Source organism: Amblyomma maculatum, chromosome 10, assembly GCF_055883805.1.
Source record: "Amblyomma maculatum isolate TAMU_Amacu chromosome 10, ASM5588380v1, whole genome shotgun sequence".
In the NCBI taxonomy this organism is placed as follows: Eukaryota; Metazoa; Arthropoda; class Arachnida; order Ixodida; family Ixodidae; genus Amblyomma; species Amblyomma maculatum.
The window spans coordinates 45,899,790-45,926,587 of record NC_139353.1 but is presented as its reverse complement, the minus strand read 5'-3'; positions in this window follow the sequence as shown (position 1 = coordinate 45,926,587).

Genomic DNA, 26,798 nt, shown 5'->3' with positions numbered 1-26,798 from the left:
TAAGTCTGCACATCTCTGGCCGCGAAGCTACGTTCTGTGTTAGCGCAATCGGATCAATCACTGCCTCAAAGTTAACTTTGCACGCCTAAAGCTTGTTACCTGGTTTGATCTTCTTTAACCGTCGTCCGGTGATTGGAAGTTGTTTATAAATATTTGAAAATTCAACTCTGATGGCAGGTGCCCCTTCTACATGATCGCTTGTGGGTACTGTAGTACATGTACCGAGGGACGTGACGAATCGTCAGGTGTACGCAAGCTGCCTCCAGGAACACCGGCGCTTGGTAGAACAAAACGTATACTGGGATCCTGTAAAACTGCACCTATCAGAGAAGAAAATATAAATGAGCCTGACAAAAAGTACGTGTGTTATTTACGGAGGTGCTTCAGTGGCTAATGATGTGGATGAGATTCTCCAATTGGCCGTAAGTACTGCCTTAGTGCAAGTCTAAAAAGAGACGAGCTGCTATAGCTTGCCGGGTTGCTACAAAGGCGTACAAAGATGAGCAAAAAAGATGTTTGTCAAAATTAGTTTAGGTTATTTGGAAGATGGATGGCAAAGAGAGCGAAGACAGCAACCACGCTTTCTCTTTCAGTCGTTGGGGCATAAGCTTCTCGCCTCGTCCCCGTCCTTTTTTTTTTTTTTTGCTGGTCCTCCTCTTCATCATGCCAAATATGCCCTTCCTGACAAACTATATTTACTACGCACTTTCGTAAAGTTCCTTCGTGGCATCTGTGTTGGTAAATGGCGGTGAATAGCTTCACGTTCCCTCAGCGCCAAGGTCGCAGGGCCTCTACAATTTAAGTGTTGCAAATAGCGCAAAATTAATAAGGAAATGAAAAGCTTGGAGTTGCCGGAAACGTTCAACACGTCGCTCATTAGTGGCCACCGCTGGTTATTAGAGGAGACGCACGACGTGAATAATGACGAGGCGTCGACCGACGCCTGCACCTTGCTCGCCTCCGCAAAGCAACATAATTGCCCCCGCTCTGAGACAGGGCCTCTCTCTTCACTTCCGCTTCAGAGAGGAAACAGCAGAGGGAGAGCTTTTTGGCAGAGAGAGCTTTGAACAACCCTCTCTGCCCTCAGAGTCCTAACAGAACAGCGCGGTTCGCAAGGGTATGCTTTTCCCGTGTATGGGGAGCGAGTTCAGAGACCGAAATTTAATATCAGGGACCTCACACGGCAGCAAAGCTTGCTCTGTTCAGCACCCGGAAGGGAACTTTAACAGAGACTCCGGAAGAGTATTTACATTCTGCCGACGGCAACGATAAAAATTAACGTTCCAAGATCTGAGGCTCAGTAGAGACGTCCTGTCCAGGCGCAATTTATTCTCGCGCCGACGTCCGCGCAATATTCGTAAGCGTAGGAAACATCGTTTCAAGCATTCCGAATTGAATAACGTTGTTAGAGTTTGGCTGGTTTTTTTCTCGCTGGTGCATTTTCTTGCCTGACTATAAAACGCTGTCACTCTTGCGAGTCGGCTTGCCTTAGTGGAAACGAAAGAACCCTGCATCTCGAGAGTTTAACTTTTGCAGACACCAAGATACACAGTAGAATGACAATCCTTTGCAATAGGCCAGTTCTTAAGACAGAGAAAACTTGTCATTTTTCATTAGGAGTACAAAAAATAGGAACCGCCGGGTACCCACCGGTTTTCCAACGGGTACAAGATTTCCCCTGTCTGGTGCTGGGCACTTCTGGGGTGAAATGCTTGGGAAAGGGGTCACTGACCAAAAATCTTTCGGCGTTTCGCCAGTCCAAACAATCCCTTTTTAACCAAAGTCGTTATGTTGTGGTATAGCGTCCGCCTCACATTCGGGGGGTACCAGGTTCGATTCCTGGTGCCGCAGAGTATCCACCGATTTTTCAATAGGTGAAAAATTTCCGCCGCATTGATGCTCGACTTTGTTGGGATGGAATGCTTGGAAAAAGGTGCCATGGGACAAAAAAAATATCACAGTTTTCGCAATAGGCAAAACATAAAATTGAACCCCGGTGGCGGTAGCTAAGTTGTTAAGATGGAGGCGAAACAGGCAGGCCTCAGTGTGCTGTGCGATGTCGGTGCGCATTAAAGATCCCCGAGTAGTTGAAGTTACTCCGTAGCACTCCACTACGACACCTCTTTCATTCAGCTTTCAATCTCACCTTCCTCCCTTTCCTTGTGACGCGGTTCAGATGTCCACGGACAAAATGTGATAGATACTATGCCTTTTCTTGTATAAAGCTATAGGGATTTACATTTACTCAGAGTAGTACAGGTTCTGGTCTAAATGTGTGGCTTTTGTGTCACAGAACAGTAAAGGCTAGCTGACGTTCAGACCCGTTCCAGCTCCGAGAGCATGTGAGTCCTCTTCTCCCTTGTTAAAACTTCATCTTCTTCAGATGCAACCTGATGACACAAGGTGGCATTATGCACCCTTTCGAAAAACAAAGGGACGAATGCGGAGAAAGTAACGTGACCGAAGCTATCTGGTGAGCGCAAATAACGGAACAAATTAAGGGGAAAAGATATGTAGAGTGCTTCTGGGTGAAAAGGACGGCAAAACATGGAAGTGCCAGCTGTCACTGTATGAAGTACGGCATCCTGTGGAGCCCGCGCACTATTTCAGGTTTGAGGTTGACGGCGTGTGCTAAGTCGCCGGAGAGAACTTCATAAGTCACATCTGAAAGACGGCAGACAGCTTTGTAAGCCCCAAAGTAGCAACTTAGCAGTTTCTCTGACAATCCAGGGCGACGAACAGGAGTCCACACACACGCTTTATCGTCGGGCTGTTACCCGAGGTGTGGCTTTGGTTGTAGCCGCGGGCATCCGTTGTCTGCTGCCGCTTGATGTGCATGCGGGAAAGCTGACGGGCTTCTTCCGCGTACTGAGAGAATTCCTTGGCGTGTGGCGTGAGCAACTGGGTGTCAGTTACATATGGGGGCATAGTACATAATTTAGTTTGTACATCACGCCCATAGACGAGGCGGAGCGATGCAAAGCGAGTAGTTTCTCGGACGGCCATATTATATGCAAGCGTCACCTATGGGAGTGCCATGCCACATATAGGAGGACCTCGTTCCATGTCTTACGTTTTAGGTAGATGTACATTTACAGCATGTCCGCTATGGTCTTGTTGAGGGTGTTCCGTGAGCCCATTAGACCACGGATGGTAGGCAGTAGTTTTGCAATGACTCGTGTGATTCATCTGGAACATCATCATCATCATTATTAGCCTGATCATACCCACTGCAGGACGAAGGCCTCTCCCATATTTCTCCAATTACCCCGTTCTGTGCTAGCTGCATGCATCCACTTGACCCCTGCGAACTTCTTAACCTCATCCGCCCACCTAACTTTCTGCCGCCCCTGCTACGCTTTCCTTCCCTTGGAATCCAGTTTGTTACCCTAAGCGACCATCGGTTATCCTCTCTTCGCACTACATGTCCTGCCCATGTCCATTTCTTCTTCTTAATTTCCACTAGAATGTCGGTAACTTGAGTTATTTCTCTGACCCACTCTGCACGCTTTCTATCTCTTAATGTTACCCCTACCATTTTTCGTTCCATAGCCCTCTGGGTTGTCCTCAACTTAAGTAGAACCCTTTTGGTTAGCCTCCACGTTTCAGCCTCAAGTCTGGAACAAGTCGTGCATGAATTGCGCTTTGAACACCGTACCTCGATCTGCGTTGCGTTGGACGGTGCGCCGTGCCGTAAAACAATCTGGTGCATAAATAAGTGCGAGATTTCAAATTACGGTCCACGTGGCAGAGCCTTGGTTTCTGCATAGCGCTTCAAATAGTCTGTCGCTGCTATAATTCACCTATTTCTGATCGATAATTGTGGAAATGGGCTCAGAAAGTCCATGCCGACTTTATCAAAGGAAGTACGCGACGGTGCAATTGGCTGCAGCGAACTTGCAGGTTTTACAGGGGCGGTCTTGAGGCACTGACATTCACTGCAACCTCTGACATAGTGGTGTATAGTGACTGCAAGTTTAGGCCAATAATGGGCCTAACTCGCTCTCGTAATAGTAGGCTAAAATTGCAGATGGCCAGAGGTGGACCCATCGTTACAGGCAACAGGGATGTCGTCTCGCAGGTTGCGTGGCACGACTGAGAGGAAGGCTTGATCACGGGATCCTGAAGTTGTCTTGAAAAGTATGTCATTGCGCACACAAAAGGATGAAATCTTCCGGAAGAAGTTTTGGGGTATGTTGGAAGCATGGCCCTCCAGCTGGTCATTGACAGGTCGTAGGTCCGCGTCAGCTCGCTGCCTTGTCATCAGGTCGGCATCGTTGATCACAGTGTGGAAACGACTGTCGTCGCCTGGGGTTTCGTCCGCTAAGTCCACAGGTGCGCGTGAGAGCTTTTCTGCATCTGCATGCTCAGTGAAGTTTGTATACAATGTTGGAGTCAAATTATTGTAAGGAGAGTGAGCGTCATGTTGTCATGAAGGTATTTTTGTGGCTTCATCCCACTTCACTGTAAATGCATAATCGGTATTGATCATATTCACCTGCATAACATAGTGCTTTCAACACTGGAAGGTCATAGCTACAACTCGAAGTTCTAGAGACGCACAGGTAATTTACGTCAACATTCATAGAACGCACACACTGGTACAAACCGTTGACGTACACTCAGGGTTTCCACCGTGTACGTTTTCATCGCACTAGCCTTTCTTTCTGTTCTTGCAAAACAGTAACTGTTCGATGGTTCATTGTCCCACTTCAACCTTGCTCTCTGCACAAATGCTTGTAGCATTGCACGGCTCAGTTCTGCTTTAACCTCCGCATCTTTCATAGAGTCTACAGAAGTCGGCGTGTCAGCTGGAACCACTGTTGCGGCATTTTGTTCTTGCATATTCTTTTCAGAAGCCGTTATCTTTCTTTCCTCCCTCAGTCAGAGCCACCCAATGCACCTCCACTGTTCTGTGCTGAGGTCTTCGGGGGGCCTTGAGTGAAGTCATCCTCGGTACATTCCATAAGCTCCTCCTTGATAGGCCCGTACCTCCCCAGGTCTACAAAGTCGATTCTTTCAGATAATCGCTCCGTGGTTATGTTGTCATGCACAGGATCAACATGTTGCCTTAATTCGCAGTCTTCTTTTGCTGGCAGTCCGAAAACAACCTTGCTTGTAAACTGCACAGAAGCATCCGCCCGCCTTTCAATGCGTTTACCTGGCTCAACGCTTTCTTTACTATGGGACATCCTCAGCTGGATCGGCCCCTGATTGCAATACGCTTCTTCTAGAGAAGTGACACAAAGTACCGCAGCCGCTCCACGGTGAGTTCTGGCCTCGTTCTGGGCACATTTGAAATCATCACTCTTAACAACGACGCTCCGCGATGTCTCGGTGTACTGGAGTTCCTCCGATAATTTCTTTAGAGCTGACTCATAGAAAGGGAAATCACAGGCATCGGTGTCACCGCGATGAAACTCTCGACTTGCATATCTCTGAGCTCAATGACAGAACTGGCGGTAAAGCCGAAGGGTGATTCGCGGCGAAAATCACCAGTGAATAAGAAAGAGGGCGGGCATCAGGCCGCGTCTGACTGTCTTTATTCGCTGGCTGTCAATGTGGCAACATGGCGCTCAGTCTCGCGTGCCCCCATCCCCAGACCACGTCTTCCTCTTCCTCGTTCAGCTTGCAGATGTCAGCGTGCATCTACAGCAGGCTCCGACGGGTCCCTGAGATTGACCAGTCGGCACAAGGAATGATGATCTGTCAACACTTTGTAACGGTGCTCGTAGATGTGCTTTGTTGGTTTGTGGGGTTTAACACCCCAAAGTGGCTCTGGCTATGAAACGCCGTAGTGGAGTACTCCGGAAATTTAGACCACCTGGGGTTCTTTAACGTGCACTGACATCGCACAGCACACGGGCGCTTGCTTTTCGCCTCCATAGAAAAGCGGCCGCAGAGATACCGGGATTCAATCCCGCACCCTTGGGAACAGTAGTCGAGCGCCGTAACCACTGCACCACCCCCGGCGGGGTGGTGCTCGAAGATGTATGGTCGAAATTATAACACGGGCCACACGCCGCAAGGTACTCCTTTTTCGAAGTCAAATAGTTGATTGCGACACACACGAGAGAGCGACTCATACACGCTATAACTCGTTCCACGCTGTGTTTATGCTAAAGTAAGGCAGGAACAAGAACGAGTGATGTTACTGGCGTCCGTGTGAATCTCAGCGTCGGCGTAATCATCAAAATGAGCAAGAAAAGCAGTAGTTTGCAGCGCTCTACGCAGTTCTACTAAGCCTTCTGCTGGACGTCAGTTCAGACAAATGGTTATATAGGTGCGCGTTAAACGAGTCAGGGGCTCGGCAATTTCGACGAAGTCTTCGCTAAAATGTCAGTAGTAAGCGCCAAAACGAAGAAAACATTTTATGTCTTTCATTTTTTGCAGCAGCAGGAGCAGGAATATCAGCTACAACGGAAGTTTTGCCGGGATCGGGTCAGACACCATAGGCTCTCATAACATGACCGAGAAACTTGAGCTCGTCATAGCCAAACGGCATTTTTCCGGTTTGAGCTTTAAATTGGCCGACCGTAGAGAAATAAACTGTTTCCAGCCGTTCAAGACGTTGGTCAGAAACTTCAGAAAACACAATATCATCCAGGTGCACTAAACAGGTTTTTCATGCGAGACCAGCGAGAACAGTGTCAATCATCCTTTTAAACGTCGCTAAAGCTGAACAGACTGAAATGTAGCACCAGAAATTCATAAAGGCCATCAGGTGTGGTGAAAGAAGTTTTTTCGTGATCGCGTTCACTAATCTCATTCTAGCAGTACCCGCTTTTGAGGTCAATCAATTAGAAATACTTAGTTCGGCGGAGTGCATTGATTGAGTCATCTATGCGGGCAGTATATAGAAGCCCTTTTTATCTATGCCATTCAGCTTCCAATAATCTAAGCAAAATTACAGTGCACCTCTTTTTTTCTTAACCTGCACAGGTGAACACCAAGAGCTGTTAGATGGTTTTATAACGCCATCAGTAAGCATATCTTGCACCTTTGTTTGGATGGCTTCACGTTCTTCTGGCAAAATTCCGCATGGCTGCTCTCGATCAGGCAGGCATAGTCGGAAGTGATAATTCGGTGCTTTGCCATAACCGTTCGTTGCAACTTAGACGAAGACACAGCTTGAGGCTAATGCAAAGGCGATTGCAATATCTGTCCGGAGTTAGCACGGCTTCATATGCCAAACATTCATATCCACAGACGAAGCACTCGGCGAAAGTGATGGCAGAAGCGCGGAAACAATTCCGTGGCTCAGTAGTAAAATTTGCAGTGAGGATTTTCGACTGATCATTATGGATATCGATGAGCCTGCGGGCTGCGGGCTCCTAAACAGACGCTTTAAGTGCACCATCAGCGCCTAAACAGCAGTAAAGAGGACCTAGTAAAGGTTGAAGAAGAAAAAGAAGGAGGAGGAGAAGAAGACGACGACGAACAGGAAGAAGATAATGAAGAAGACGAAGACGACGAAGACGAAGAAGCAGATGAAGAAGAAGAAGAAAAAGAAGGAAAAGAAGGAAATGAAGAAAAAGAAGGAAAAGAAGAGAAAAAAGAAAAAGAAGGAAAAGAAGACAAAGAAGGAAAAGAAGAAGAACTAGACGAAGAAGAAGAACAAGAAGAAGAAGAAAATGAAAAAGAAGACGAAAAAGAACAAGAGAAAGAAAAGGAAGAAGAAGAAGGAAAAGAAGAAGAACAAGAATAAGAAGACGAAGAAGAGGAAGAGCGAGTTACTAGAACAGAAGGTTCGATCGAACCTTGTGACAGCGGTGTGCCCCAGAGGTCGACGTGGAGACGATCTCATGCCACTGAAAGTCTTCTACACCCGAATAGGAATGTTTAGCGACGGGAGGAACGGGGCGCTCATAAGTGAAGTGATTCCACTATAACATAAATAAAGCTAAAACCATAGAGTAAAATACTATGTGCAAAAGCCATGTGTACTTTTAAGCAGAACCCAAGTGTAGCCACGCAGATTGCTCTCGCGTAACTACAGGTTTAATCACAAGCTAAACCACAGCTAATGATTTTGCCTTAGCACAGGTGAAATATGCGGGCAATAGATAACTTCTAGCTCGCGTAAGTAGATATGTGCCACCCTTTTCTGCCCCAAAGGTAATCCCAGTGCGCGACCTAGCATCGCGTTTTGCTGGTGATGCTTAGTCGGCCTAAATCCCTATCATGACACAAATCGGAGTGGAAGTTGACAAAGTGGCTCATTCTTTATACATCGCTCTGTGATTGGCACCGCTTCAAAAACCCGGCACTAGGAGATTTCTCAGATTCGAAGAAGTTTGCATTAAGATAAATGTTTATTAAGTCCCTCCCTCTTTTGTCATCCACGCTTTAAACCCCATACATCTCCCAGCAGTGAATTGACAGTGCTGTCAGGTGAAAATTCAGAAACAACAGGTCTGAGGACAGAGAAACCGCCACCGGGGGACTCGCACCCGCCCTGGCTAGCCGGGACCAGGGCCACAATTGTCCGCTGACGCTGGGAGCAGGGCAAGTTCATTTATGGGAACGAGAGGGTCACTCTGCTAGCCCAAGCCGGGCACTGCCGTGTGCGTTACAATCACGAGCATGGTACTGGCAGGCGGTATGTTAGCTGACATGATAGACTAGCTAAAAAATCTCTGAATGGCCCTGTGTTGCCTATCCTCCCGGCAACAGCGTACATACCAGCAGCACGATTGCGCAGGCGTTCCTTATTAAGCACGCAGTCTGAATATATTTTATCATCGGGCGATTACCTGCATCTCAAGTATTCCAAGAGTAGGAAATCATGTCATTCAAGGCAGTCTGAGGTATGTCTAACCAGGCTACGCTGTCGTATTCCGCCCCTAAATTTCTATATGCACAGGTCTGGTTTGGCGCTTTCTCCAGTCTGCGCATTCTGCGGCGAACCGGAAACAATAGATCATTTCTCGCTATTTTGTCGCCGTTTCACCATGATGAGAAAACGGTATTTGGAGAAGCCGTTACAGCAGCTGGGTCTTAATTTGAGCAGCCAGATTTTATTATCGTTCGGTGCCACCATGTTTGGGTACAGCCACAGGTCTGTTTTTAACGCCATTCAAAATTCCTAATAGAAACGAGACGTCTGACTTGCTAATATATGCTTTGAATTTTTAATCTGTACATATAAATATCAGTATTCTCTTACTGCTTGCGTTAGTATATACCCTTTTTTATTTTGGTTTTCATATTTAAAATTCCATCTCTATTCCCTATCATTATTTATATTTATTTTTTTTTTCGATGTAGTTATGCATCTCAAAATCTAACCTCTCTGCACCCCAATTATTGGCCGATCCCCCTGTGTGGGTATGTGCCCTCACATTAGAGGAGAACAACAACAACATAGAAACCAGTGGTAATTTAAAAAGAACACACTGCTTAAAGTCTGCCTCCGTTATGCTTGCTCATGTCCTGAGTATATTTATAAAAGCACGCTTTATATCTTCCACTGCAAGATTAACGAAAAGCGTTATTTAGCTCTTCTGGCCGCTCGGAACGTCTAGATATAATAAATATGGAGGAAGTTTCGCGTCAAGTGAGCGGACGCTGCGATGAAAAAACATTAACTTGAGCAGTGACTAAGCGGCTGATCTCAGAGCTTTCACGTCTTTCGCGTTGCCATATGTATGCCATCACTTTACGCCATCAATCTTTCAGCCTCGATGTTCAATCAATCAATCAATCTTTATTTCAGTTTGTACATACAAACTGGGGATGGTGAGAAAAAAGCAGTGAATTATGCACCGCTTGACGGGCCTCACCACCCCTACAAGTCAGCAGTAGGCACAAGGCAAGAACAACCACTGGTAAAAAAAAAAATGAATACAAGTGCATCTACAGAACAAGGTTGACAGAACATATCTCATAACTGGCAGCAATAATAGACGCAGAAGACCGTGAGGCTATAACACAGAGTGGCACAGTACGTTCAAACACAATTGACATCACTGTAGCATAGATTGCTGAATAAAGCTTTTACGAATGGAAGAAAAAGACATAATATTCACTTGGTCACTCAAAGGGGTATTTAGGAACTTTGACACAATAAATCTTAACATACAAAACCCATAGTTAGTTCTGCACTTTGGTAATGCAAACCTACTCTGCAGTCTGATGTCGTATGATGAGTGGCGACATGTAATAGGAACAATTTCAGAAAAAAATGAATCACCCTTTATTATCGTTGATTTATAGAGACATGTAAATCTGTAGTCAAATAATTTGTTGAAAGGTACAATATTATAATGTAGGTAAATGTGTTTAGTAGGCGAATCATACGTCCCGTTGACAATTGCGCGAAGCATTTTTTTTTTTGTAATGTTTGCAGTTTAATGACATTGGATACCGTTGTATGGCCCCAGACAAGAAGGCAATAGCTAAGGTGCGAATAAAAAAATGCATAATATAAAGTAATTTTAGTTTTGATAGGTAGAATATGCCTGTTACGTGAAGTAATTCCGACAATTCTAGAAAGTGTTAACACAATATTATTAACATGGGCACCCCATGTCATCGTACTGCTAAACGTTACACCTAATGATTTGAATGTTTCGTATTCATTCCCAAATCGGAGAAGCTAAAGCGAGCTATAACTTTCATAGCATTCACCAAAATCCGTGTTGAACCCTGCTGAAAAAATTGTATGAGGCAATAACTTCACATTTTCTCCCACAATCTCACTCAATTCACATGAGAAATCACATACAAGTCGCACATAATTGCATAAGGTCTCATAGCTTCTTGTGCATTATCCTAAATTATATGTACGATATTTTATGATAATGATGTGCACCGTATGAGAGCCTATGAGATTAGATGAGATTTAATGAGGTTATTGCTCCGTAGAACTTTTGCTTTTTCAGCAGGGAAACGCAGCTTGCTTCCTTTCCTGGACCGTATCGATGTGCGTTTCCTTACCCCAGAAGCTAATGCTAGAGAAGTAGTGGTACTACTTTTTCAGTGGTGCCTATTTTTCAACAAGACAGCAGACAGCTTTCCCTTTCTCTACAAGCATGGAGAATTAGAGCTGTTACTTCTGTCTCTCTCTTTCTTTTTTTAATCTTTCAGGTCGCAGATGGTTAGAGAAAACCAGGGTGTTCTACTATTCGAATAATGACGATGAATGACTTCCTAATCTGCACCGGCTATACGCGTACGAATGACATTCGCACCCCAATGTCGTCTATACGAATATACGAATATACGTGACATATGAGCTCTCACCCTCAGCTTATTTATTCGAAAGCAACCCTTTTTTCTTCCCCTCTCTCTTTCTTTAGGAATCAAGCAGCAATGACCATGTCTTCTTGGAGATGAGCTTTGCCGTAATATTTTCTAACCACATTTCTTCCATGTCACCCTACTGAAAACCAAAAGTTCAACGGGGCAATAACCTCCTAAAATCTCATCTAATCGCATAGACTCTCATACGGTGCGCATCATTATCATAAAATATCTTACATAATTGATGATAATGTACAAGAAACTATGAGACATTATGCAATTATATGTTACTTGTATGTGATTTCTTATGTGAATTGAGTGAGATTGTGTGAGAAAATGTGAGGTTATTGCCTCATACAATTTTTTCAGTAGGAAGGACACAGTGATATGTTTGCCCTGCTACTTTCCACACTTATCACCTGCTCATCAATTTTGTTTTCTTAAAGGAATTTCTTACTTTTGGTCCTTATTTTATTATGCTTACTACCCACCATATGGCGTGTACCTGGCGAGGTATTGCAAATAATTATGAACATCTTAAACAAGGCTTTTTGTTTAATTTGCTCAGAAAGCCAAGCCGCAGACTTCCGCTTTTCATTTTACAGGCTATTTATTTATTTCTTAGCGCTGGCCGCTCGTCACTGCTTCTAATGCGCCTTTTCTCGGTATTTATCGTAGAACTCTTTATCCCTACCCCGCCCCGTCACCTCGCCCCCGTCTCCCGACTGCTTATTTTATTCCTATGCAGAGTCAAGCCACTTTCTCCTGGCCTGAGTGCCGCACGTTATCTACTGGCAAGTCTAAGGGAACAATTATACAAATACTTCTTCTCAAACTCAAGAAATACGATGTTATCTTTTACGTCACTAGATATATTAAAAACAAGTGAACCTTTTGGCTTCGCCTACAATTTCGTGAAAAATCTAAAATTAATTTGATATCGTCGCGGTAGCAGCTTGACTTATGCGGATTCTCGGATGTTGTGCAGTGCCACGGGACTGGACAAATACTCTTCTCATCAACTGCTTGTTTCTTATGCGTAATAGGTCTTCCCAGCAGAATTGACGTAAGGCAAACAAAGGCCTGAAAATCTTGTAATATTTTATTCGCCTAAGCGTTGCTGTGCTGTAGATATGCAGTCTAGCTGGATATTGAACTATACTGTCTGAAACCCTCCAGCAAGCTTAGGCAACTTGTTACGATCTGGTATTTACCGCTAAAATTCTGCGCGTATACCCAGCGTGTGCCCCACGACGTATGCAACTTTGTTTTATATATGATACGGGTAAACGCGGGCCATGTGCCATGTTCCAATCCTTCACTTTTCAAAGTCGCAACAATGCAACTTCCCTGCCTTTCAGATGTCGTAGCAGAACCTGCGACGGCACATACGATGAAAGACTAAGGATAACAAGAACGCGCATTCCTTTCATCTCTGTGCTAAAGCACACATCTCCATAAAATACAGTGAGGACAAAATTGGAAACGAAAATTAACTCCCGAGCAATATAACTGCCAGATCCGCCAGCTGAGTGTCATTCTTTGCTCGTCCCCACGCGACCGGCACGACCCATTTATGAACGCCATGTAAGAAATCTTGGAGGCGGCGAAATTTTTGTTTTTCATACTTTCGGTGTTCCAAGAATGTGATGGGCCGCTGTTATCGCGATAGAAATAACTTCAACCACACCGACGACTCCGCACTCCACTGTTCGATTTTTGTTTCTTGTTGCGCTTGTACTTGGATTGTAACAATGATTGCATCATTGGCTATTTAAGGGCGTTTCGTTGCAAAAGCAACACTACGCTAGGTCTGAGCGATTTCGTGGAGAACTGGAGAACCTCAACGGCGCATGCGCGAGGAGGGAATGAAGTCCCACGGAGCACAGCTGAGGAGCCGCGTCGGAGCCGCCGCCGACTCCTGTGCTGCGCGGGTGACTCAGAGGTTCCGCTGCCGCCGCGCCAGCTACGCATGCGCCAGAAGGGAGTGATGTCACACGGTGTACCGCTGCCGCGCCGAGACCACCGCCGATTCCTCCGCGGTGTCGCTTAACCCATATATGCCTGAACTTGTGGAAATTAAGAAAAGTGAATTATTTATTAGTACACAAAGACAGACACAACAGCTACAAGTTTGAACAGAAGAGCTTATAGAGGCTGTTTAATTCGCAGTTCTTTTTACGTGCCCGCGCGTCAGGTCGCAATTACTCAGTACAAATACGAACATCTCAATTTCAGCGAATCAATTAACAGCCATTTCTTGTCCCCCCATTTCTCGCTATTGCAAAGAGACCACTTTTTAATCCTGCAATATTTACGTCCCAATGCAATGTTCGCCTGGGCGAGTTGGTAAAAAGTTCTCACTCCTCAGGCCTTTTTGTCCCTCGCTATTTTTTGTGCGCTTTTTCTTAAAATAATTTTCGTATCAGTGGTAGAATATTTCCGTTTCGGTGTTTACTGGACGCACATCATGCATGTCGTAAACACTCGTTAAAAAGACACCGACTCAAATATAGGCGCTGACCGCAAAGTTACCGCTCGCATTCTTCACAGTGTCTTGACTCCTAAAATACCTCACAAGTAATGCAGAATTTGCGAGCTGGTTTTATGACTGACATTTCCGGGTTCGTTGATCAAAGGCACGATTCCAGTCCGGTACAGGGTCTTTCTTGTCGTAAATATAACCAACCCGGATACTATCATGGGACCAGGACGAATGATGTTTCGTTCACGAACATCCCCTGGAAAATGCGTAGCATATTTTGTAGCCTTACGGCTGCATGCACTAGGATTGGCGTAATGAGTAATTAGTGCCTCATTTCGCACACATGCGCACTCGGGTCACACGTGCACGCACACACGCGCACAAATGTTCGGACAGAAGTACGAAAAAAAAAAGCAGTCCACTACAGATGAAATGGGACATTAGACGCCGAAGCCTCGAGGGCATCGCGTTATGGAAGGATTACGCCCGTCGCAGATAAGCCGCAGACCGCTATATCCCCTTTGAACACCGGTCTGGGACGAGCCTAGCGGCACGTTAATTAGGCCCACGGTACCATGCTATGCTTTGCACTCGATGGAGATTACACTGAGGACGGGGCAGAAAGTGCTCGGAGATAAAGACATCGCAGTACTGTCAAGCATTACGCATATAATCCCGCTTCCCGTCCGAATATGGCGCACTGGACAGCCTGAGAGGCGAAGTGCGCTGGCTATTGTTGTACATGTAACTTAGCATCATATTCACTGGCACTTCGATGTTGTCTCCCGCTGCAGGCTCCATCCACTGCGCTCTTCTGGTCGTTCAGGTTACGGTTGGCGCATTACTTTTTGTACTAGCGAGCCATATTTATGCGAGATGGGAACCGAGTGCGAGCCAGCGTATAGACTACCTATCTTTGGAGTTAACGGTACTTTGTTTTGAACGAAAAAAATCTCCCTCATCGCGGCTAGACTGGATGAGAAGAGAAGATTTTGATTAGTTGAGGGAATGTTGCGTGGCACAGAAGCAGCAGCGACTAGGATAAGTATCGGAAGTTCGTGTAGTCACATCGCAGAATGAATGGCATCGCAACAAAGTAAGAAGGGCTCTGCAGTAAGCCAGAAAGGAGTCGGATACAAGTTTATACAGCCACCGTGAATAGAGGAGTGGTTGGGGTCGGTAGATAAAATCGCTAGCACAGTCGCTTCAGAAAACTACATAATCAATAATTATTGTTATGACTAACTATAGCTAATTATAATTATTTATAACAGTAACAATCAACTACAACCAATAATAGAACAGAATCGCATTTTGCATTATATAGCCGATTTGAAGACAGAAAGCCGCACGAACTAAACATACGTGATTAAGAAAATAACCAATATGATAGTAAACATCAAGAAGAAAGGAATGTGTTCGCTTCGAAGTCTTCTTTTGCTTAAAAGGGCCCCGTTCTATCGTCGATCTCGTTTGCTTGGTCAGGCATGTGTGCCTCTTATCCGACAAGCTGCTTGCTTCCCTTTTGCTCTCTTCGTGATCTGGCCCACTTTCTTGGCACCATCGTTCGCCGTCCCTTTTCTCTCGCAATATTCCTTTTCTTTCCTTATCTTACGCACACAACCCTCTCCCATGACGAGCCTTCGGAGACAAGCACGAGATGATGTAATTGTGCTTTAAGCGTTCCCCTAAGCTCCTTATTTTCGCATTAGGGAGCTTCTGCCCCGCCATCCATCAGACGGGATGTCTGGATCTTCCTCCCTTTTGCACCGAAGGGCCCGCTAACACTCACGGCACTTATTTTCTTGAGAGCCTCGCATCTCATCTATTTTATGCGCTATTTGTTTTCTGTCGCGCTCCTTCAGGTTTTCATTCTTTTTCTATTCCACCTTCATTTCTTGGGCTCTCCATCGCTCGGTCTTCTTCAGAACCATTTGCTATTAGGCGGCCCAGAGCCTTCGCATCTTACCCCTTAATAAAGCAGTATAGAAGCGTAATATCAAATGCGGAGATATTCCGCCCGTCGCTGCTTTTTTTCATCTCCCTAGACGCGGTGATTATCGCACAGCCCCTTAAATGGCATGGCCCAAAGTGCAAGTTCTTCACCCTGTTCACTTTGGTAGACGTTCTTATGCTTGAGGCAATAAAGGAAGCTCTTATTCCCATAACAAGCCTCGTAATAATATTGTTGAATAGTATCATTCAGTTTTACATAATCTTACCACTGGTGCCGCTACTGCACAAGTTACCCGGAATAGCAATATTTGCGCTGTTTCTCTTATTGCCACTGAATTCACGATTTATTTTATTGCTCGTTTAATGCAGAAACGGACAATAGGCTCAGAAACTTCTACTAGATGTTTTACACAGCTCTCCTTCTTAAAGTCGGCTTGGAGATGGAAGGAATACAGCCGAAAACAAATGAGAAACAATTCAGGTATTGTAATAGCAGCCACTCCCTGCATCTCAACGCTCAAAGTCCGAATGCTGCGAGTGAAAACATAAAAGAGTTCAGAAACACACGTGCACTGACAAGAATCAAGGATGAGTTTTAATGAGCCGAAACCTCCTGAACAGCTAGGAGCTGATAAAAACGCGGCTGTTTGCTATCTGCACAAATATTTTTACTTTCTTAGCTTTTGTTTGATATGCTTTGCGTGTGAGAGCAAGCACTTGAATTTCGTCACGACAAGAAAATTGTGCAAAGAATTTGGCCAACATAAGCACCTTAACTTTAGGTTTGAACCTTTAAATGTGAAATCTAGATCTAAAAAATTTTAATTTAAAAATTTAAATTCTGCTGTTATAATCCATGCTCTCTTAGTTCTTGCTGCTCATTAAGCAAAGTTAACAGCTGAATTCAGCCAAAGAACAATCAAAACATTCTGTCCGCAATCAAAGAAACAGTAGCAATTAAACAACTAAAAAACTAAGCAATAGTAGCAACTATATGTGAACAGGCGGCTTCCGCCACAAATTGTGTTGTCACGTCTGCAGCACAAAGTAAACTGGCTGAAATCAATGTAATCTGCAATGCCTTTGACATCACTGCGGCATACTACATTTACGATTGATAGCAAAATCGGACCCAGACACAATCCGAATGCGACAGTCCAATCACTAGCCCTATCGTTTCAACTATGTGTATGCCATTTTGTTAGCAATAATGAACTTAGGGATCGAGTGTAAAATCGTCGAACTAAGCACCTGAACATTTTATATAGCAGAGGTGTATCCTTGCATGTCGGCGATTATTTCATTATTGTAGCCTTTTTTTTTTTTTTCTTGGCTCGAATTTTCAGCGATCTCTTTGCAGCCTTCGCAATGAATAAGAGGCAGCACAGAAAAAAAGACATGAAACTTCTTTCGAAACAGTGCAATCTATGTGGCTACTGAAGAACGAAAAGTTCTACGGGGCAATAACCTCATGAAATGTCATGTAATCAATAGAATCTCATACGGTGCATATCATTATCATAAAATATTGTACATAATTTATGATAATATACAAGAAACTATGAGACATTATGCAATTATATGCGACTTATATATGATTCCTTATGTAAATTGAGTGAGATTTTGAGAAAATGTGAGGTTATTTCCTCATACAATTTTTTCAGTAGAACTGACAAAGGAACCTCTGACGAGCGCACTTGAATAATGTTTATCTAGTCATCAGCATAATCAGTCTAATTATCTAAACTAAAACTAGCAAGCAGGATTTTAGACATATGGGGTCTATTTCCTTTTCACAGGTTTTGAAAGGGAATATATTTTGCTGGCCATTTCGGTATAATTTTTTTTCTGTTTCGACATTTCGTTGAATTTGTGAAAAAAAAAAAAAAAAAAAAAAACTTCTGTTATGCACACAGGCGCAAAACACAACGCAGAAGCAATACTGTAACATTTTTGTTGCCGTTAGGTGAATCAGCGGTGTCTTGTGTCAAATAAAGGAAACTGGTGTCTTGTTTTCTAGGAATTAAGTAATAAAGTACCCTGTTTCCTTGTCCTAGCCTCCCTTTATTTTTTGGAAAGCAATACTGACAGGCAGAACTTCATACGATTGGACCTCATTATTCCGGAAAGTGCAGCGTTGCGTCCCAGCCGTAGTAGGATAATTCGTCTTTTTGTGAACATTGAGATCCCAAACACAGGAGATTCAGTCTGCTTTTCCTGGTGATTGGATCAACACCGTTTATTTTCATCTTTATAAACATGAAAATCCTAATGCAGGTACACGCGTTTTCAAATGAGTTCCCATACATTTGCACAGAACTTATGCAGCCCCGATCCATATTTCCTAAAGTATTCATGAACAGTACTGTCGTCCTTCGTGATGCCGCTCTGTCAGACGGTTAAGAAACGTGGACTGGTAAAAAAATAAAGTTCTTTACATTTACCATCTGCGTAGGTGACAGTATCAGATGTCTTGATAGTAGCTATAACAGAGTTCAGTACCACTCACAGGAAAGTTCCAATTTATTCGCCTTAAACCGAGGCACGTTATCCACTGAATAGGCGCATTACCTGAGCACACAATAAAAGTGAACCATACATGCTCTTATCACCAGCTACGCAAGAAACAGTGCGGGGTAGCCACCATAAGGCACTTCCTTGCAAACGCGCTTTCGCAACTAGACCTGGCTGAGAAAACATGCTTTTCCTTTTTGCAGTTGAGATGTACGCTGCTGGTCCGGCCACGTAGCGTAATATAATTTTGATAATGTGCGCGAAAATCCAGGCCTGTCACGTTCTTTATTTTTCTTCCAAAATAAATAAGAATGGCAAGATGTCAGGTATTTGGAGCCGAATAATGCGCGGAAGGCATGGAACACGTACACGACTTCCGCTTATTGAAACAAAGGGCTTACTGAAAATGGCTGGATACGCAAGGGCCACTTTCGAATGCATCTGTACACAGGTGTCCAGGAAACCCGATGCAGATGGCTTCCGCACTTGCGTTTCCATTCTGTCTGTTCTTGTAGGATGAGGGTATATACCTTACAACATTTGGCGTGGGCTAGACAAACTAGCAGGGGGCGGCAGAAAGTTAGGTGGGCGGATGAGGTTAAGAAGTTCGCAGGGGTCAAGTGGATGCAGCTAGCACAAAACCGGGTTAAGTGGAGAAATATGGGAGAGGCCTTCGCCCTGCAGTGGGTATAGTCAGGCTGATAATGATGATGAGACAAACTTCAAGCTACCCTGGCACCGAAAAGCAAGTGACAACTTAATGTCTCCGAAAGTCTCAATTTTCCCCACCTCGCCTTTGAAGAGAACTTCGATGACCAAGAACTATCGAGAGAATTAGGCACTTGCTTTAAGGGACTGCTGATATCTAGGGGTCGTTTTGTGGTTCCTTATTTGCGTGCATGTAGTTTCTACCACCTTAATTAGCAATAATTAACTTCTGCCTAGTACCTCATACATTCTTATTAGCATGAAGTCTTAAAGCTACTAACTTATCCAGATGCCGGTCATTAGCTACCACCCGACATGTATATAAACGCATGCCTTAACCAAGCCGTATGAACGTGCCAGCGTAGTGTGATGTGCCTTATTCGGCATCCCAAATCACTGGAATGTTGATTCATTTCCCACCCTCGTACAGTTCCTCCAGACTTTGTGACGTCATAAGGTATCATTACGTCACGCAAACCACCGACGAATCAGAGCTCGGACATGTGACTTGCTAATTACCATAAGTCAAAACCATTCCCGTGGTATTTTGATCACAAACGTCGACAATGACGACGGCGGTTTTTGCACAGAACGGGGACACTAGCTAAACCGCGTTAAGTGTTAACTCTGCGGCCGAAACCGGGGCGGCTGCAGATTAAGTACGTCTTTAATAAGAGCCATATCGCAGCACTCTTTCTGTACGGCTTTAAATCCTCATGCGCCAGCAGAAACTGCAACCACTAAAGGGCAGACATCTTGAAAACAGTAGCCGCTTTGTTGAAGAGAAACTATTCAGCGTAAGAATAAGCTGCACAACAAGGACCAATTGCTGGCACGCTACATTGAAACACTAAATATATTTTACGTTATGCGTAAGAACAAAATGGCGCCACCTCTTCGCATTCACGGTTGTTTCATACTGTTGTCCAGCATGCTTCATTTATCCTCAAACTGTGTGAGGTGATACAACTATCAAAGCATTTTTCGAGCTTCTTTTCTTTCCTCACAAGAATAACGCTGAATTGTTTCCTAACAAGGTGCAGAAGACTGGACATCGTGTGCGGTTTACCCTAACTAGTCCTCCTTTTACGAACTATGTACCGAAGTAAAGTAATTCTTTTTCCCCTGGGTTCGAAAGCAGACCAAAAAGCTGCAGAGAGCAGTAATCGGAACGAGATAATGGTAGGAGGAAATAAAAATGCTTACGAACCTTAACTCATTTGTCCTAACTCTGCTGACGTGATGTACAGAGGAGATGGATAGTGAGGGGTGTGCTGGTTTAGGAACCCCAAATTGTTTGCCGGTCATCTGAGTCACTACACGCCTCGAGCCGGAGTAATACCGCTCTGGTCCACTGAATGTCAACGGAAGCAAATGAAAGATGGCTGACATGTGTCCCCTCAGGGGTGCCCTCTACAGGCCTTCATGTGGACCACACATCGTTATCGCAATAGCTGCATTTACCGCCGCCAACTCGTAGTTTTAGCGTTACTTCCGTACAAGAAAGAGTGTCGCAGACGACATGTGACGCAACGTGAACGAGATAGCAGGAAATACTTACCGAGCAGGCAAGACAGAGACCCTGAGGCCTAATGCGCCACTTTAGTCCAACCGGCTTTTGCTAACATTTCTAGGCACGGTCGAGTTCACTGACGTCACAATGCGGCAGACGACTTCACTTCACTGCAGATACGCATCGTCAGGCCGTTGCCTAAGGGGCTCTTCATGGCTAATTCGTCCTCATTTACACGGTACGAGCCTCGCGTTGAGTGCTGTGCTCGCTCCAGGCACTATTCTTTTCTTTTTTTAGGAGAGGCGACGTATCAGATAATAGGCGGCCTTCGTGGCGTTATTACTTCCACGTTAAAGAAACGAAGACAGAAGAAAGAAATGCCGCCTTAAGCCCTATGCGAAGACATCGGAGGAAATTGACGTGACGCGAAGAAAGCCCTGCCTCAAAACCGGGTCAATTACTTTCGTGCTCAGACATCAATTCACTTGAAGAAAAAAAAGATAGGTATTACTTGAGGGTTTCCATTCCGCTCCGTTTTACTTTTGTCTGCCACCACATCGATAAGAATTTTAGCCCCTAACAACAGCATAGCAACGCTTCAGCCAATGACAGATGAAACAATTTTGCAGCTCTAAAACTAAACTCGAATGAAATTTTCTTCTGCCCTTCCATTTCATCTCCATAGTGAAAAAGTCATATGAGTCACAATAACCTCATACAAAGTTCTCGTACTAAACACATACAAATGTCATACAATCTCATATATTTCTCATATGTTGAATGAGATTTGTATGATATGAAATGAGTATTGTACGAGTTCAGTATGAGTTTAGTATGAGAATTTGTATGAGGTTATTGTTTACTCATATAGATTTTTTCACTAGGCATTGCGTACAAAAAGTAAACGATTAGAGTAGGCGCAGACTGCTATTGCTCAATAAAAAATGACTGCCTGAAATTTTCCTAAGGCTTAATTCAAAATTGTGAAACAGGTTACAATTCATTTTAGAGCGCAGTTCTTATGCACGTGTTCCTAGATTGCGCGTCGTCTTCATTGTAGTTGTCGTTCTAGTTGTCGGTGTATCTGTCCGCCTGTTGGCCGTCGCCCATAGTAGCTGAGTGAAGAGCAACCTGTCCCAACTAGAAGGTGGCGGGGTGGAGAGGTGGCGATCCCCTCCCTCATTTAGAGGGGAGTGAGGAGGTAGAGAGCATGTGAAAGCAACGGGATGGAGGAAGAACCCGAGAAGTTGGCTACAGTAGGAGGCTGAAGCTACCACGAATGAGTAACCCTGAGGTGATGCCACGAAAAGAAACTGAAGAGGGACTACCGTGATAGCAGGAGGTTATCGCGAGAATAGAAGGGTGTACCAGAAGAGGGTGTGGAATAAAGGTAGAGGAGGGTGAATTTAACGTAGACATAAATACAGAGAAGATATCGGAGCGACTCGTGCGCGATAGCGACCCGTTCTTCTTCCCGGTGACTCATCCTACTATTGCGACGATTGGACGCCTCTCCGCAGCCGCTGCCCCACTGCGCTCTAGATTGCTGAGGTGCAACACGCCGCGTTCTCGACCAAAAGCCAGCTAGTCAGGCATACGTAATTGCACGCACGCACCTCTTTTTGAAGCCTGTCTCCCTCCCTGCTTTTAGAGCACTTTTGCCTAAAATATTTCTTGGCGGAAGACAAACTTACTGGCCTGTCGCTGTGCGCCGAAAATTCTCAACATATATAGTGCCACAATACGAACGTAGAGCTTAATACGTACTATCAGATAATGGCTGCTTAAATTTTAATTGACCAATTTTACCTGATATAGATTCGTTGCTGCTAAATAGGAACATTTAATTGCGACGGTCGATCCGGATCCAGTCGACTGCAATTCGCACATCTCAGTCACGATCGTATGAACCAGTAATTTGTGCGCCAAACCAGCTTCGTTCAGCCGGTTAGCGCGTTCAGCGACGGTCATTTTAATCTGAATGGTGGTGGTGGGAAATGGCCATGCGACACTTTCAATAGAAAATCGCATTCATGTCGAGTGAAAGTGTATTTCACCTGCTTCATAGTTTAATCGTCGTCTTGTCATAGCAACCAACTGCTAAAAGTAGACGAACGGGCCCCATAGTTTCGAATCAGCGATGTGGAGGTTCTATTTAACTATGCCTGGTGGAAGGCTGACATAATAGTGTGTCGATCTTTACAGCATTGCTAGTAGACGACAAAATACACTAGAACACTTTTGATATCTCTTTGCTTCGCATCTGGCTTTGACGATGGCTTCTGCTAAAAAATACAAGTAGTTGAACCGGATGCACTACTCCCGCGTTTTATTTGAAAATAACAGCTCGCTTCATACGGAAGTGGTTTAAGGCAAGTGTTTGTGACCTTGCAGTTTTTTTGAGGACAGGAAAGGCAATAACCAGAAGAAACTATCTATCTGTATATAGCAACAATAATTACAGTTATCATGTATGCAATAGCTAGCTGCACGAAATGCTAAATTAGTAAACAAGCAAACACATTTGAAATCGTTGCTCAAGATTTTTAACCAAGCAAGCATTGCATTGAACTAGTTGTTTATTAACTGAAATATTAACTGAAATAAAAAAAAGCTTTCCCGATGTTGGTCGCAAAAGATCAGGCTGTTCTACAATGAAACAAAAAGAAAAGTGTGCTAAGCACAACACACGTAAATGCAAGCTAAACAATTAGAACCAAGCATGGATGCATCCATCCATTCATCCATCCATCCATCCATGGATCCATTCATGGATCTATCCATGGATCCATCCATCCATCAATCTATCCATGGATCCATCCATGGATGGATTCATGGACACGCTTCGCTTTGCTGCAAGGCTTGCGTACACTATAAAAAAAACACAATAACCTAAATTTAATATTCGTTATATTATGCGTTGTCCTTTAGCGCATTCGAAAGAAGGGAAATGGCTGGCTCGGGATTGCACTGCATGTGTACAGGTGCGGACATAAGTAAACGGAGCACGCTTTTCCGTTGCAGTTAAAATCACGCCTTGTACACTGGAGATAAGAAAGCAATATTTGTCCTAGTGAAAAGGCACTGGCGTCTTGTACCGGATCGCACATACCACGACTGCAAATTTCAGTTATGTGATGAATGAAAAATATTAGAAGAAGAAAGCGAGCTCCGTTTACATTTTGTAAACAGGGTTACTGTTTGCCTTCGATAGTGTAGGTAGAGATGATGATCGAAAGCGGGGCCAAACCTTCGTTCCGCCCGAAAAGGGCGGGGCGAGGCGAAAAGGGCGGGAAAAGGGCAAGCGACTTCCAGCGAGTGCGTAGATATATAGTGGTAAAGTCATGATTGTGTCATTTTCGATGCTACACTGAAGGGTCCCCGGTGCGCTGCAGTGCTCAACTGGCTATGTTTGGAACCAGGAAGCGGCCTGTGGAGGATACGCGCAAGTGGATTTATGTCGGCCACATGTTTATAGTCACATATTTTATTCTGTGCTCCTTTCGCGCTTTCCGTGCTATCTACGTTCAGTGACTATACAGTCGGGCAAGTTCCGTTGAGGGCTGAATTCGGAGAATCTTGGAAAGCACCGAAGGCATGTCGTCGATAGAATAGAGGATTTGGTGCGAAAGTTGCACTTGTGCCAAGTGTATGTGCAACGCTGTAACATTCCGCCGCATAAGCAAAGTCGAAGATTCAGCTCTATTATGTTTGCAGAAATCTACTCCACTGCTTGAATTTGAACATGCATTTTTGTAATTTTGAAAATTGTTTCCTTGTGTCTTTTCTAACAACTATTTCATTCAAATATTGTTCAAGAACTAGGCGCAATTTAATTATTCTTTTCCTGAAATAATGAGTTCCAAGAAAAAAAAATGGAGCAGCGATGATTTCTTTCTTAACGAAGGCAGACAAATCCAAGCAATTGAACCGTAATCAGTGGCAGATACACAACTTTTTCTTTTCCAAGAATAATGCTAAAGATTGGTTCCTCGTAACAGCTAAAAATTCGCATGCAAAACATATTGCCAAAAAAAAAAATACCTTGCACCAGCTTCTGATGATCTGCGCATCAAAATGTGCCAAATGTACCCTCTCGTAGAAGTTTTCTGTAAGCTTCAACCTTAAAACTTGGACTGTTTCGGGCGTGGTTTCATCTATTCATTTTAGAGCGCACCTTTATGATGAACTGCATAAAATATGATGATGATATGGGCGGAATATAGGCCATGAGAGACCGGATGTGAAAAAATTTTGTCTCCTGCAATGCATCGAAAAATTACAAAAAGAGAATCGGAGGCAGCGGATATCCAACAGTGGTAACTGAATACAAAATGCGCTTAAATGTAACATGATGGCGTTGTAATGAGGCCTAGAATAGAAAGAAAAGAAGTTAGTTCAAATGGTTCCCTACTGCGTCGGGCAAAATAACTAAACGAGAATGCTGCCAAAAGAAAGTGTTCTGAATACTGGCAAGGCCCTTTTAAATCGCTTTCGTTCGAAAAGTCCGGAATAGCAGCGCCGTGTTAGGCCAAATACATAAAAAGCTGATGTCGCGAAAAATTCTCAAGGACATATAGAAACCCCGTCATTATCCTAATTGACTGACTCAACATTTTTGCGGAACAAATTAATTCGAATTTTCAGCATAGCCTCATACTACCTCGTACGGTAGTTGATCGGAGTGAGTCTTTATTGCCCTTTGCATAGTTCTAATAAAATACTTTCTCCCTTTTTCTTGCTGTCCCTCTTTATGCAACCTTTTTGGCCTTGTTCTGGGTCAGTAGTTTAGAGTAAATATATAAATAATTATTATTCCGCAATCTCTTGGAATCTCTGTTCGCCGCGTTTAAAATTATTTTGAGTAGCGCAAACGTACTGTCTACATATTTTGCGCCCCACAAAACGCTGCTGTTTATTTTTTACGCTTTATTGCTATTGGCAAAAGACACCTTTCAAGGTGACCTTACTGAAAAACGAAGAGTTATACGGGGCAATAACCTCACACAATCTAATCTAATCACATGGACTCTCATACGGTGCACATCATTATCATAAAATGTCTTCCATAATTTATGTTAATGTACAAGATACTATGAGAGTTTACGCAATTATATGCGACTTGTATGTGATTGCTTACGTGAATTGCGTGAGACTGTGTGAGAAATTGTGAGGTGATTGCCTCACACAATTTTTTCAGTAGGAGAAAGATGCAAATAAAAAGAGGCTTAACTGTTAGCGAAAATGATTTTTATTCAATCGCAGCGATGGAACGGCATTCGCAGTAAATAAGCAATGGACTGAATTAGTCTGCATTGTTTAAGCCGTCTCATGAAATCACCTTTAGTACGCTTAGTGACCAAAACATCGTTCAATTAGGACACCTCGGAAAAAGCAATAGGAAGCCCATTTTCAACAAATTTGTTGGCTAGAAAAGAAAGAAAACACTATTTACCTATGTAAGAATTGCGTTTCCTCGTTTCTCTTTTGCTGCGTTTAAGCACAGAACAAAATACATTAGAGCCATAGAAGCAACGATATCTTTTGAACAGAAAGAGCGACAGGACTCGGGGGTCTGTATTTCTTTTTTATTTCTTTTTTTTTGCAGAGGCCCTAGCGATAAAACCGTATGAGTCACAACCTCATACAGATTTCTCATAAAACCTCATACTAAACTCATACAAAGTCATATTTGTCATACGTTGAATGATATTTGTATGAGATTATATGAGATTTATACGAGCTTAGTATGAGTTTAGTATGAGAAGAAAGTTAGTAGAGAAGAAAGATGAGTTTAGTATGAGGTTATTATGACTCGTAGGGTTTTTTCGCTAGGGACTTCATGTTTCCATTAAGAGGGCTTGTCTTGAAAAACAGCGCACCGTTGGTGCAAAGGCCCCGTTCTTTTAAACCCGTTCTCGTACTCGCTAACGAGCTTTCAATAGCAGCTGATCCAGACAGGGACATGCAATACATTTTTATCAATGGACTGTCAGCGAGCTAGTACATCTTAATCTATCTTTTGTTCAACGGCAAAGCAGGTTAAGGACGTTTAAATACTATAGTGCGGCGTGTTTTGGAAACTTGGCTCGTGGTAATCGTTCTCTTCAATTATTAAACATCGCCGCCAATACTTTCCTTGGCTGTCCCGCTTTCTACCTCCCTGAACGCTTCCCGACACAAAATAGGATATTAGCGCTTTCCAAACGCCGAATAAACCTGCGGTGTTATGAAATGGTATCTGCAGCCAGTAAGCTGTCTAAATTTTAATACTCTCGTTTATCTCCTCCTTATATCCTTGCTTAGTCCCCCCTCCACCCTTCCCCCAGAAAAAAAGAAAGAGAACAAGTAAACTGCGTATAACAGAAAAATTGA